The sequence below is a fragment of the Tamandua tetradactyla genome, chromosome X (assembly GCF_023851605.1).
Source record: "Tamandua tetradactyla isolate mTamTet1 chromosome X, mTamTet1.pri, whole genome shotgun sequence".
Lineage (NCBI taxonomy): Eukaryota > Metazoa > Chordata > Mammalia > Pilosa > Myrmecophagidae > Tamandua > Tamandua tetradactyla.
In genome coordinates, this window is record NC_135353.1 from 99,948,349 (window position 1) to 99,962,751 (window position 14,403).

Sequence of the window (14,403 nt, forward strand, 5' to 3'; positions counted from 1 at the left end):
CCTACACCCACTATGCACTAAATCCCCATTGTCCCTGTCCTCCACTCCCAGTAAACTTTACTCTACTTTCTAACTCTATGAGTTTGTATATTCTCTGATATTTCTTTGTGGTTACCATGGGACTTAAATTTAACATCCCAAATCTATAACAAACTAATTTGATTTGATATCAACTTAACTCGAAAAGCATTCACAAGCTGTGTTCCTATACCCCCTAGTAGTCCCCCCATCTTTATATAGTTCTTGTTACGAATTACGTATTTATACATTATGAGTCCAAAACCACTGATTTATCATTACTTTTTATGCATTTGCCTTTTAGATCTTGTAGGAAGTAAACAGCAGCATTATAAACCAAAAATAAAATAGTAGTAGCATTTATCCATGACATTACCTTTACTGGACATCTTTATTTCTTCATTGTTCTAGTTTGCTAGCTGCCGGATTACAATATACCAGAAACAATGGCTTTTAAAAAGGGGAATGTAATAAGTGGCTAGTTTACAGTTCAAAGGCCAAGAAAATATCCCAATTAAAACAAGTCTATAGAAATGTCCAATCTAAGGCAACCACGGAAATATACCTTGGTTAAAGAAGGCCAATGAAGTTCAGGTTCTCTCTCTCTAGTGAGAAGGCACATGGCAAACACTGTCAGGGTTTCTCTCTCAGCTGGAAGGGCACGTGGCGAACACAGCATCATCTGCCAGCTTTCTCTCCGGCTTCTTGTTTCATGAAGCTCCCCAGGAGGCATTTTCCGTCTTCATTTCCAAAGGTCGCTGGCTGATAGACACTGCTTCTCACGGCTATGTTGTTCTGCTCTCTCCGAATCCCCTTCTTTCTCCAAAATATTTCCTCTTTTATGGGACTTCAGAAACTAATCAAGACCTACCCAAATGGGTGGAGACACATCTCCCCTAATCCAGTTTAACAACCACTGTTGGTTGGGTTACATCTCCAGGGAGATCATATAATTACAGATTCAAACATACAGTAATAAACAGGGATTATTCTGCCTTTATGAAATGGGATTTTGATTAAAACATGGCTTTTCTAGGGAACATACATCCTTTCAAACCAGCATATTCATGCAGCTCTGATCTACTGTCCCTTCCTTTCAACCCGCAGAACTCTCTTCAGCACCTCTCGTGGGGGGCTGATCTAGTGAACTCTCTCAACTTTCGTTTATCTGGGAATGTTTTAATCTATCCCTCATTCTTTGAAGGACAGTATTGCCAAATATAGAATACAATAATATTGGTATTTATATTTATCTATGTCATTATCTTTACTGGAGATCTTTATGTCTTCATGTGACTTCAATAGATTAAAGAGTCGTTTTCATTCAACTCGAAGAATTCCTTTTAGATTTCTTGTAGGGCTGCGTCTAGCGGTGATAAACTACCTAAGGTTTTATTTATCTGGGAATGTCTTAATCTCTCCCTCATTTTTTATTTTTGCCTTTTCAAGTTTTATTTTTATACATTTTTTTGTATTAAAAAGAAAAGCATAATTACCACAAATTACAAATGACTAAAGCAGGACTAGAATAATGAATGAATCACTTCAGCCTGCAAAGCAGATACTCTCAATAGTATTAATGTTATAATACAAGCTCATTCAAGTATTTTACATTTTTTGTCCTTTTAAATGTGATATCCTAGCACATGGTAAAGGTAATATACTATGAGTATAAGGTGGAACCTTCTCCACAAAGCCAGATGACAAGTTTTCCTCTCCAGTGAGAAATGGGCTCTAAATTCTTATCTTCTCTGCCTTTGCCATCAACATGGTTGAAGGAGAGGATGAGACTGGGTGAAATCCAGGGACCTTTCACACAGAAGATACTTTGGGGTCCCATCCAGGAAAGTGCCAATCACTACTCTACTCAGGCTTTTGGTAAAAACACCCCTCTGCTTTCCCTAACTAAGTGGTCTTCCTTGCTCTTCCTCACCACTTTCAGGGACTTCTGAGCAGCTTAATTTATTTCTGTTATAAAATCAACCATTAGGAAAGGGCAAAAAAAGAGCTATGATGGAACAAAACAACTCTGACAGAGAGCCCCTGGGGTTCAGGCTGGGACACGACTGTTTGCCTTTTTGTACTGGTAGTGCATTTGCTCCCAGGTTCAGGGGAAGGCTAAAGAAATCACTTCCTCAACAGGACTGAAACAGACCTCCTGATACCTGGTGCCCCAAGGTCATGTTGGGATGGACCAACCTCAGAAGATGAACAGAAATTTGGGGCAGGGTATTGCTTTGTGTCCCAGGTCTTGAATTCCCATTCTCTCCCTCATTAAAAAAAAACTTTTTATTTTTAAACAATTTCAAACTTCAGAACAGTGTCAAAAGTAATACAAACTCCATACAGAGAATGCCAATATACCCCTACTCCCCAGATACTCAAATATACCAATTTTAAATTTGCCACCTTTGCCATATCATACTATCTCTATCTATCTATCTATCTATCTATCTATCTATCTATCTATCTATCTATCTATCTATCTATCTACCTACCTATCTTCTAAACATTTGAGAACAGTTTACACACATTCTACTCCTTGAGTGCATAATATTTCCATGTTCCTTTCCTATGAAAAATAATATTCACTTATGTAGTCACCTTAAGTGCGTTATCAAGTTCAAGAAGCTTAACATTGATATAAAGATTACATTACATATTACAATATTTTCATATATCTCAATAATGTCCTTTTTTTTTCCTAGGTGCATGGTCTGGGAATTGAACCCAGGTCTTCCACATGGAAGCTGAGCATTCTACCACTGAATAACCCGTGCGCCTCAATGATGTCCTTTTCAGTCTTTCTTTTTCTTCCCACTCTTAGATCCCATCCAGTATCATGTATTCCATTTCATTGTCATTATCTCTTTAGTTTTTCCTTCTTTCTTTCTTTCTGTTCTAATAATGAAAACATCTCTTATTTTTGAAAGACAAGTTTGCTGGATATAGAATTCTTGGTTGGCATATTTTTGCTTTTAGCACTTTAAATATGTTATCCCACTGCCTGTTTTATTTTTTTTTTATTTTTGTATTTAGAAAAATCTTCACACACATACTTTCTATACATGGTGCACAATCAGTGGCTCACAATATCATTACATAGTTGTGAATTCATCACCATGATCATTTGTTAGAACATTTGCATTACTCCAGAAAGAGAAATAAAAAGAAAAAAGAAAAAACTCATACATACCATACACCTTACTCCTCCCTCTCGTTGACCAGTACTGTTTCCATCTACCCAATTTATTTTACCCTTCCCCCTATTATTTATTTACTTATTTATTTTTATCCTTTTTTTCCCAGATAGATAAGTTTATTTATTTTACATTTTATATAAATGAAGTCAAACAATATTTCATTTTCTTAGGAACTGCCAGACTGTCTTCCACAAGAATTGTGCCATTCTACATTCCCACAAGCAGTGAATAAGTGTTTTTATTTCTTCATATCCTCTCCAACATCTGTTGTTTTCTGTTTTTCAGTAATCTCCATTCCAGGACATGCATTATAGTTTTGATTTGCACTTCCCTAATAGCTAGTAATGTTGAATATATTTTCATATGCTTCTTAATTATTTGTATATCCTTCTCTTTTTTTTTTTTTTTTTTTTGGCATGGGCAGGTTCTAGGAATCAAACTGGGGTCTCCAGCATGGCAGGTGAGAATTATTCCATTGAGCTGTCATTGCACCACCCTGTATATCCTTTTTGGAAAAATTTCTACGTAAGTCTTCTGTCCATTTTGAAACTGGGTTGTTTGTAATTTTATCACTGAATTGTAGGACCTCTTTATTTATTCTGGATATTAAACTCTTATCAGATATGTGGTTTCCAAATATTTTCTCTCATTGAGTAGGCTGCCTTTTCACCCTCTTGATAAAGTCCTTTGAAACACAAAATAACTCAGTTTTGAGGAGGTACCATTTCTCTATTTTTCTTTTGTTGCTTGTGCTTTGGGCGTAAAGTCTAAGAAACTTTAACCACAAGATCTTGAAGATGTTTCCCTTCTTTTAGGAGTTTTATGATTCTGGCTTTTATATCTAGGTTTTTGATCCATTTTGAGTTAATTTTTGTTTGAGGTGTGAGAAAGCAGTCCTCTTTCATTCTTTTGGATGTGGATATCAAGCTCTCCTAGCATCATTTGTTGAAGAGATTGCTCTGACCCAGTTGGGTGGACTTGGTAGCCTTATCAAAAATCAATTGACCATAGATGTGAGAGTCTATTTCTTAAATCTCAATTTGATTCCATTGGTCAATGTGTCTATCTTTATGCTAGTGTCATGCTCTATTAATCTTGAAATATAGGATCATATCATCTTCAAACAGTGAGAGTTTTACTTCTTCCTTTCTGATTTGGAAGTGTTCTAGTTTCCTAGCTGCCAGAATGTAATACACCAGAGACAGATAGGCTTTTAATAAAAGGGGATTTATTTCATTAATTCTTCAGAGGAAAGACAGCTAACTTTCAGCTGAGGTTCTTACGTGGCAAGGCACAGGATGGTCTCTGCTGGCCTTCTCTCCAGGCCTCTGGGTTCCAACAACTTTCCCCAGGGTGACTTCTTTCTGCATCACCAAAGGCTTTATCCTTTTTTTAAAAAAAGTTTTTACTTTTATTAATCCTTTGGTGAAATAGCTGCACAGTTACAGATCAAGTCACTGAAGAATCTTTTTTTTATTTATTAACTTAAAAAATTAACAACAAACAAAAACATTAACATATCATTCCATTCTACATATATAATCAGTAATTCTTAATATCATCACATAGTTGCATATTCATCATTTCTTAGAACACTTGCATCAATTCAGAAAAAGAAATAAAAAGACAACAGAAAAAGAAATAAAACAATAACAGAAAAAAAAGATTATACATACCATACCCCTTACCCCTCGCTTTCATTGATCACTAGCATTTCAAACTAAATTTATTTTAACATTTGTTCCCCCTATTATTTATTTTTATCCCATATGTTCTACTCATCTGTTGATATGGTAGATAAAAGTAGCATCAGACACAAGGTTTTCACAATCACAGAGTCACACTGTGAAAGCTATATTATTGTTCAATCATCATCGAGAAACATGGCTACTGGAATACAGCTCTACATTTTCAGGCAGTTCCCTCCAGCCTCTCCACTACCTCTTGATCAACAAGGTGATATCTACTTAATGCATAAGAATAACCTCCAGGATAACCTCTCGACTCTGTTTGGAATCTCTCAGCCATTGACACTTTGTCTCATTTCACTCTTCCCCCTTTTGGTCGAGAAGGTTCTCTCAATCCTTTGATATTAATCCTCAGCTCATTCTAGGGTTTTTCTCAATCCCTTGATGCTGAGTCTCAGCTCATTCCAGGATCTCTGTTCCATGTTGCCAGGAAGGTCCACACCCCTGGGAGTCATGTCCCACGCAGAGAGGGGGAAGGTGGTGAGACTGCTCGTCATGTTGGCTGGAGGGAGAGGCCACATCTGAGCAACAAAACAGGCTCTCTTGGGGGTGACTCTTAGGCCTAAATTTTAAGTAGACTTGACCTATCCTTTGCGGGGTTAAGTTTCATATGAACAAACCCCAAGACTGGGGGCTCAGCCTATAGCTTTGGTTGTCCACACTGCTTGTGAGAACATCAAGAATTCAACTTGGGGAAGTTGAATTTCTCCCCATTCTCACCATTCCCCGAAGGGGGCTTTGCAACTACTTTTCCACTCACTGATCGAATCACTCTGGGATTCATCGGGGCATCACTCTGGACAAACCGACAAAATCTCATGTCCTACCTGAGATTCCAAGTACTTATGGCATTCGATCAAACTATCTACATAAGTTATATTAGGAAATGCACTAGTCAAAATATAAATTTTGTAACAAATAAACATTTTTTGCTTTAGTCTCACACATAAGGTGACATTTTAAAATATTAATTACCATCTATTTTCAGAACCCTGCAATAATGACATTCCTTTGTTCTTCCTCATGCTAAAACATTTTTAAAATTTGTACATTGTACATTTCACTATTATTATACACTCTAGGCATTCCTAGATTATACCATCTCAATCTTTAACATCTATCTTTCTTTCTGATTTCACTTATGTCCCCAGACCTCCTCCCTCTATCATTCTCACATGCAGCTTCATTCACTGTTTTAACATAATTGTATTACAGTTAGGTAGAATTGTGCTGTCCATTTCTGAGATTTTGTATCCAGTCCTGTTGCACAGTCTGTATTCCTTCAGCTCCTGTTACCCAATATCTTACCCTATTTCTATCTCCTGATGGTCTCTGTTACCAATGAAATTCTCCAAGTTTATTCACTAATGTCAGTTCATATCAGTGAGACCATGCAGTATTTGTCCTTTAGTTTTTGGCTAGTCACGCTCAGCATAATGTACTCCAGGTACATCCATGTTGTTACATATTTCTAGGTTTATTTGTCTTAAAGCTGCATAATATTCCATTGTATGTATATACCACAGTTTGTTTAGCCACTCGTCTGTTGATGGACATTTTGGCTGTTTCCATCTCTTTGCAATTGTAAATAATGCTGCTATAAACATTGGTGTGCAAATGTCCGTTTGTGTCTTTTCCCTTATGTCCTCTGAGTAGATACCTAGCAGTGGTATTGCTGGGTCATATAGCAATTCTATATTCAGCTTTTTGAGGAACCGCCAAACTGCCTTCCACAGTGGTTGCACCATTTGACATTCCCACCAACAGTGGATAAGTGTGCCTCTTTCTCCACATCCTCTCCAGCACTTGTCATTTTCTGTTTTGTTGATAATGGCCATTCTGGCGGGTGTGAGATGATATCTCATTGTGGTTTTGATTTGCATTTCTCTAATGGCCAGGGACGTTGAACATCTCTTCATGTGCCTTTTGGCCATTTGTATTTCCTCTTCTGAGAAGTGTCTGTTCAAGTCTTTTGCCCATTTTGTAATTGGGTTGGCTGTCTTTTTGTTGTTGAGTTGAACAATCTCTTTATAAATTCTGGATGCTAGACCTTTATCTGATATGTCATTTCCAAATATTGTCTCCCATTGTGTAGGCTGTCTTTCTACTTTCTTGATGAAGTTCTTTGATGCACAAAAGTGTTTAATTTTGAGGAGTTCTCATTTAGTTCTTTCTTTCTTCAGTGCTCTTGCTTTAGGTGTAAGGTCTATAAAACTGCCTCCAATTATAAGATTTATAAGATATTTCCCTGCATTTTCCTCTAACTGTTTTCTGGTCTTAGACCTAATGTTTAGATCTTTGATCCATTTTGAGTTAACTTTTGTATAGGGTGTGAGATACGGGTCCTCTTTCATTCTTTTGCATATGGATATCCAGTTCTCCAGGCACCATTTATTGAAGAGACTGTTCTGTCCCAGGTGAGTTGGCTTGACTGCCTTATCAAAGATCAAATAACTATAGATGAGAGGGTCTATATCTGAGCACTCTATTCGATTCCATTGGTCGATATATCTATCTTTATGCTAATACCATGCTGTTTTGACCACTGTGGCTTCATAAAATGCCTGAAAGTCAGGCAGCGTGAGACCTCCAGCTTCGTTTTTTTTCCTCAAGATACTTTTAGCAATTCGGGGCACCCTGCCCTTCCAGATAAATTTGCTTATTGGTTTTTCTATTTCTGAAAATTAAGTTGTTGGGATTTTGATTGGTCTTGTGTTGAATCTGTAAATCAATTTAGGTAGAATTGACATCTTAACTATATTTAGTCTTCCAATCCATGAACACGGTGTGCCCGTCCATCTATTTAGGTCTTCTGTGATTTCTTTTAACAATTTCTTGTAGTTTTCTTTGTATCGGTCTTTTGTCTCTTTAGTTAAATTTAATCCTAAGTATTTTATTCTTTTAGTTGCTATTGTAAATGGAATTCGTTTCTTTTTTTTTTGTTTTTTTGAATGATCAGGTTTTTTTTTTAGTGAGTATGAACAGATAATGTAAATATGGTTTGAAAAAGCATAAAGCCCTATATATATATATTTTTTCAGAGTTTTTGGGGAGAAAAACAAGGTATACATATTTAGCTAACTTAATTTAATAAACTAATAAGTTATTTAGATAAAAAGAACAAATAAATCAATTTACACATCTAAACCTCAAGTATTTTTGATTGTTGAGGTAGTAAATATTCTATCATCTAAAACCTCAGAGGCAAAAATAATACATAAATTCAACATTTTTGTTACTTGTTAAATATATATATGTACATAGATATGTGAACCTTCTTCAGTAAACTGTAAGTAAACAAAGTTAGAGAACAGATCTTTTTTACGTCCAACTTATTTGACTTCAAAATTATACTTGTTTTATAGGGGTATGAGGGTGGTTTAGTGGTAGAATTCTCGCCTGCCATGCAGAGACCTGGGTTCAATTCCTGGACCATGGACTTCACCCCCAAACAAACAAACCCAAACAAGCAAAAATTCAACAAAACGGTGATGCAATAACGGGATACTCACATGGAAAAAAAGAATGAAATGTGACCCTGCCATACAGCATAGGAAAAAATACTTACTTTCCAATTTTCAGCATATATACACATTTCTTAGAAAAATTTCTTACCTACTTGTATAAGACATATTTGCACATTTCAACCTGTATTTTTCCAGTGCTAATCACTGGCTATATTAATTTGTTACAAAGGTTCACAGGTATAATGGGACTCGAATTCACATTTTTGGGTAGGAAATGAAAAATAAACAATGATTTCAACACTGTAAACAGAATTGTTCCTTAGAATTCCATAACATCAATGTATGGCAGATAACTAACCAAAAAGCTCATTCAGGGATTTAAGGGATATAAGTGTAGTTTAAATCTTTGAAAAAAGACACTTCTACTTCTAGTATGCATCTTACATACTTGTTATTTGGATATTCTGTTCAATTATTGGAATGCCCTTTTTATTAAAAAAACACAAAACAACATAATATAGAGTACTAAGTGAAATCTAACTTCAAGCAATTACCTATCTAATAGCATCAGAAAAATGGCATGCTTTTTAGTCATTGCATGAAGTATACGTAGTATCTAAGGCTATTATTTTCAATTATTCTTTGAAGGTTTTGAAGTTGGAAAATACACATGAAATAAAGATATTGCCAGGATTACCCATCAAGTGCTTTCGACACTACATAAATAAAAGATAAACACTGCAGTTATACCATTTGGATTCAAGAACCATTAAATGATAGGACAGAAAAAGATACTATGATTGAATTGTCTAGAATTTGTAAAATTCCTTCTGTTTCCCAATGAAATGATTCATTTTAAACTATGCACATTCTCTAACACAGTCTTCCAGCTTGTCCTGGCAAGGTGCTTGCTAGAAATTATAGCAGCAGTTTTTCCCCCGTTACTACATGGCAAAAAAGTTAAACTAAACTGCTAACCCTTTTGCCAGCTAGGCTGCCCACTTCTGGTCAATGTAAGAAATACAGCCAGGTCAGAGTTTTACAAGATAATAGTAGATATAAATGTAAAAAATAGGCATACCCTACACCCCAGACAAACTAAACGCACCTGAATGAGAAAAAATAGAATGCTTTAGTAAATGAACTTTTATAGTGAAAAAAAAATCAGTAGAGTGCTAATTCTAAAAGTAAACAATTTCAGTCATTTTTGAGACCTGGGTAATAAAGAAGCTTTATATAGTTAGTCTCTTTTTCAATATCTTGGAGGCAAGACTGGATTATGACTAGCAGGCATAAAGGGTATACTCTATCTTCTATAATGATTTGTGTATTAAAGCAAGTTACATTTTTTGTGAGTTAACACTTTTTCAGTGGATGTTTTCTTATACATAAGCATAAGTCATAGTAGATACATGCTGAGTAGATCATATCCTTAAGTCTCTTGCCACAAGCATCAAAGCGTTTTGGAGCTGTTTCCTTTGTGAAGATTAGTTTTAAGCAGCAAGTTGTTTTTCTCTGTTTCATCCCCATGCCTGAGATTTGCAGTAATGTAGGACCAGTTTGTCATCACTGCCAAAACACTCATAAAGCGTTCCAACTTCTTGGTCTGGTGAAGGGGCAAAGGACTGATTTACATAAATAAACAACTGTTCTGAGGACACAAGTTTAAGGAACGTTTTGATGAAGTCAACAAGTCCTTGAATGGTTCGGGTTCTCTCTACAGCCCATTTCTTTGTTTTCATGATGGGTGTGTCTCCCACAGCCTTAAGCAAAATGTCAATTTTTTTCTTGGTGTCTCTGACAGGTTCTTGTGTCCCTGGGGAGACTGCAGCGGAAGAAGGAGGCTCCAGAGTAGCTGTTGAGGCAGGGAACTGCAGCACAGCCTAGCGCTCTTTGGCCATCTTGCTCAGTGCGAGTCGAGGGCGGAAGTGCTGGAATTCTTTTCTTGATTTCCCCCTCAGATTGTTCATTACTAGTGTATAGAAACAGTACAGATTTCTGAGTGTTGATCTTGTAACCTGCTACTTTGCTGTACTCATTTATTAGCTCTAGTAGTTTTGCTGTGGATTTTTCAGGGTTTTCGACATATAGTACCATAGCATCTGCAAACAGTGAGAGTTTTACTTCTTCCTTTCCAGTTTTGATGCCTTGTATTTCTTTTTCCTGTCTAACTGCTCTGGCTAGAACTTCCAACACAATGTTGAATAACAGTGGTGATGTGGACATCTTTGTCTTGTTCCTGATCTTAGGGGGAAAGTTTTCAGTTTTTCCCCATTGAAGATGATATTAGCTGTGGGTTTTTCATATATTCCCTTTATCATTTTAAGGAAGTTCCCTTGTATTCCTATCCTTTGAAGTGTTTTCAACAGGAAAGGATGTTGAATTTTGTCAAATGCCTTCTCTGCATCAATCGAGATGATCATGTGATTTTTCTGCTTTGATTTATTGATATGGTGTATTACATTAATTGATTTTCTTATGTTGAACCATCCTTGCATACCTGGGATGAATCCTACTTGGTCATGATGTATAATTCTTTTAATGTGTTGCTGGATTCGATTTGCTAGAATTTTGTTGAGGATTTTTGCATCTATATTCATTAGAGAAATTGGTCTGTAGTTTTCTTTTTTTGTAATATCTTTGTCTGGTTTTGGTATGAGGGTGATGTTGGCTTCATAGAATGAATTAGGTAGCTTTCCCTCCACTTCGATTTTTTTGAAGAGTTTGAGCAGGGTTGGTACTAATTCTTTCTGGAATGTTTGGTAGAATTCACATGAGAAGCTGTCTGGCCCTGGACTTTTCATTTTGGGAAGCTTTTTAATGACTGATTCAATTTCTTTACTTGTGATTGGTTTGTTGAGGTCATTTATTTCTTCTTGAGTCAAAGTTGGTTGTTCATGCCTTTCTAGGAAGTTGTCCATTTCATCTACATTGTTCTATTTATTGGCATAAAGTTGTTCATAGTATCCTGTTATTACCTCCTTTATTTCTGTGAGGTCAGTGGTTATGTCTCCTCTTCCATTTCTGATCTTATTTATTTGCATCCTCTCTCTTCTTCTTTTTGTCAATTTTGCTAAGGGCCCATCAATCTTATTGATGTTCTCATAGAACCAGCTTCTGGTTTTATTGATTTTCTCAATTGTTTTCGTGTTCTCAATTTCATTTATTTCTGCTCTAATCTTTGTTATTTCTTTCCTTTTGCTTGCTTTGGGGTTAGTTTGCTGTTCTTTCTCCAGTTCTTCCAAGTGGAGACTTAATTCCTGAATTTTTACCCTTTCTTCTTTTTTGATATAGGCATTTAGGGCAATAAATTTCCCTCTTAGCACTGCCTTTGCTGCATCCCATTAGTTTTGATATGTTGTGTTTTCATTTTCATTTGCCTCGAGGTATTTACTGATTTCTCTTGAAATTTCTTCCTTGACCCACTGGTTGTTTAAGAGTGTGTTGTTGAGCCTCCACATATTTGTGAATTTTCTGGTGCTCTGCATATTATTGATTTCCAACTTCATTCCCTTATGATCTGAGAAAGTGTTTTGTATGATTTCAATCTTTTTAAATTTGTTGAGACTTGCTTTGTGACCCAGCATATGGTCTATCTTTGAGAATGATCCATGAGCACTTGAGAAAAAGGTGCATCCTGCTGTTGTGGGGTGTAATGTCCTATAAATGTCTGTTAAGTCTAGCTCATTTATTGTATTATTCAAATTCTCTATTTCTTTATTGATCCTCTGTCTAGATGTTCTGTCCATTGATGAGAGTGGGGAATTGAAGTCTCCAACTATTTTGGTAGATGTGTCTACTTCTCTTTTCAGTTTTTTCAGTGGCTGGCACATGTATTTTGGAGCATTCTGGTTCGGTACATAAATATTTATGATTGTTATGTCTTCATGCTGAATTGTTCCTTTTATTAGTACATAGTATCCTTCTTTGTCTCTTTTAAGTGTTTTACATTTGAAGTCTAATTTGTTGGATAGTAGTATAGCTACTCCTGCTCTTTTCTGGTTGTTATTTGCATGAAATATCTTTTCCCAACCTTTCACTGTCAACCTATGTTTATCTTTGGGTCTAAGATGTGTTTCGTGTACACAGCATATAGATGGGTCCTGTTTTTTAATCCATTCTGCCAGTCTATGTCTTTAGATTGGGAAGTTCAATCCATTAACATTTAGTTTTATTATTATATGGGTAGTACTTTCTTCTACCATTTTGCCTTTTGGATTTTATATGTCATATCTAATTTTCCTTCTTTCTACACTCTTCTCCACACCTTTTTCTTTTGTGTTTTCGTATCTGTCCCTAGTGCTCCCTTTAGTATTTCTTGCAGAACTGGTCTCTTGGTCACAAATTCTCTCAGTGATTTTTTGTCTGAAAATGTTTTAATTTCTCCCTCATTTTTGAAGAACAATTTTTCTGGGTATAGAATTCTTGGTTGGCAGTTTTTCTCTTTTAGCAATTTAAATATATCATCCCACTGTCTTCTCACCTCCATGGTTTCTGCTGAGAAATCTACACATATTCTTATTGGGTTTCCCTTGTATGTGATGGATTGCTTTTCTCTTGCTGCTTTCAAGATCCTCTCTTTCTCTTTGACCTCTGACATTCTGACTAGTAAGTGTCTTGGAGAACGTCTATTTGGATCTATTCTCTTTGGGGTATGCTGCACTTCCTGGATCTGTAATTTTAGGTCTTTCATAAGAGTTGGGAAATTTTCAGTGATAGTTTCTTCCATTAGTTTTTCTCCTCCTTTTCCCTTCTCTTCTCCTTCCAGGACACCCACAACATGTATATTCATGTGCTTCATATTATCATTCAATTCCCTGAGTCCCTGCTCATATTTTCCCCTATAGTTTCTGTTTCTTGTCGTATTTCATATGTTCCGTCCTCCAGTTCACTAATCCTAACCTCTGTCTCTTGAAATCTACCATTGTAGGTTTCCATTGTTTTTTTCATCTCTTCTACTGTACATTTCATTCCCATAAGCTCTGTGATTTGTTTTTTTTAGAATTTCCATTTCTTCTTTTTGTTCATTCCTTGCCTTCTTCATATCCTCCCTCAATTCTTTGATTTGGTTTTTGCTGAGGTTTTCCATGTCTGTTCATATATTCTGAATTAATTGTTTCAGCTCCTGTATCTCATTTGAACTATTGGTTTGTTCCTTTGACTGGGCCATATCTTCAATTTTCCTGGTGTGATTTGTTATTTTTTGCTGGCGTCTAGACATTTAATTACCTTAATTAGTTTATCTGGAGATTGTTTTCACTTCTCTTACCTAGGGTTTTCTTGTTAGATGAATTTGTTGTCTATCTGTTCTTCGACCTTCAGTTCAGCTTTTTCTGGGTCTCTAGCTTAGGTTTTGTTTAGCAGAGGAGAATTTTTCAGTTCTTGTTTTCTTGTTTCTTGCCCTGCTTGTATGTTGTTTTTTTCCCCCCATCCTTAGGAGGGTCTACGTAGGTATTATAGACCCCAGCCAGATTTTCCTAGACTAAACTGGCCTCCTATCAGGAAGAAAGAGTCACCTGCATCAGTTTTCCCTGAAGGTGAGACCCAACAGATTAAAAGACTTTCCTGTGAAATCTCTGGGCTCTGTTTTTCTTATCCTGCCCAGGCACTTGTCTGTCTGCAGGTCCCACCAGCATAAGATGATGTGGCACCTTTAAGTTTGGTGGACTCTCCCTGCTGGGGGCATGGTGGAGACAGAGGAGAGGTTTTAGGCTGGTTTTAATGGCTTCAAATTGCCAAGCCCTGGGGTCTGAATTCCTTGAGGAAGGGATTCCACCTGAGTTGGGCTTCACTACTCCCCTGGGGAAGGCACAGGTGGGAGACAGCCCTGAAAGCAGTCCGTTTCTGCCTATGTCTGGGGCGGCTGCAGCCTGAAGAGTCCTGCTGCTGAATCCAGAAGCAGTCAAGCCTCCGTAGAAGCACAGCCACAAAATCCTCCATTTCCTCCCCTTTCCTCTTTTTCCATTA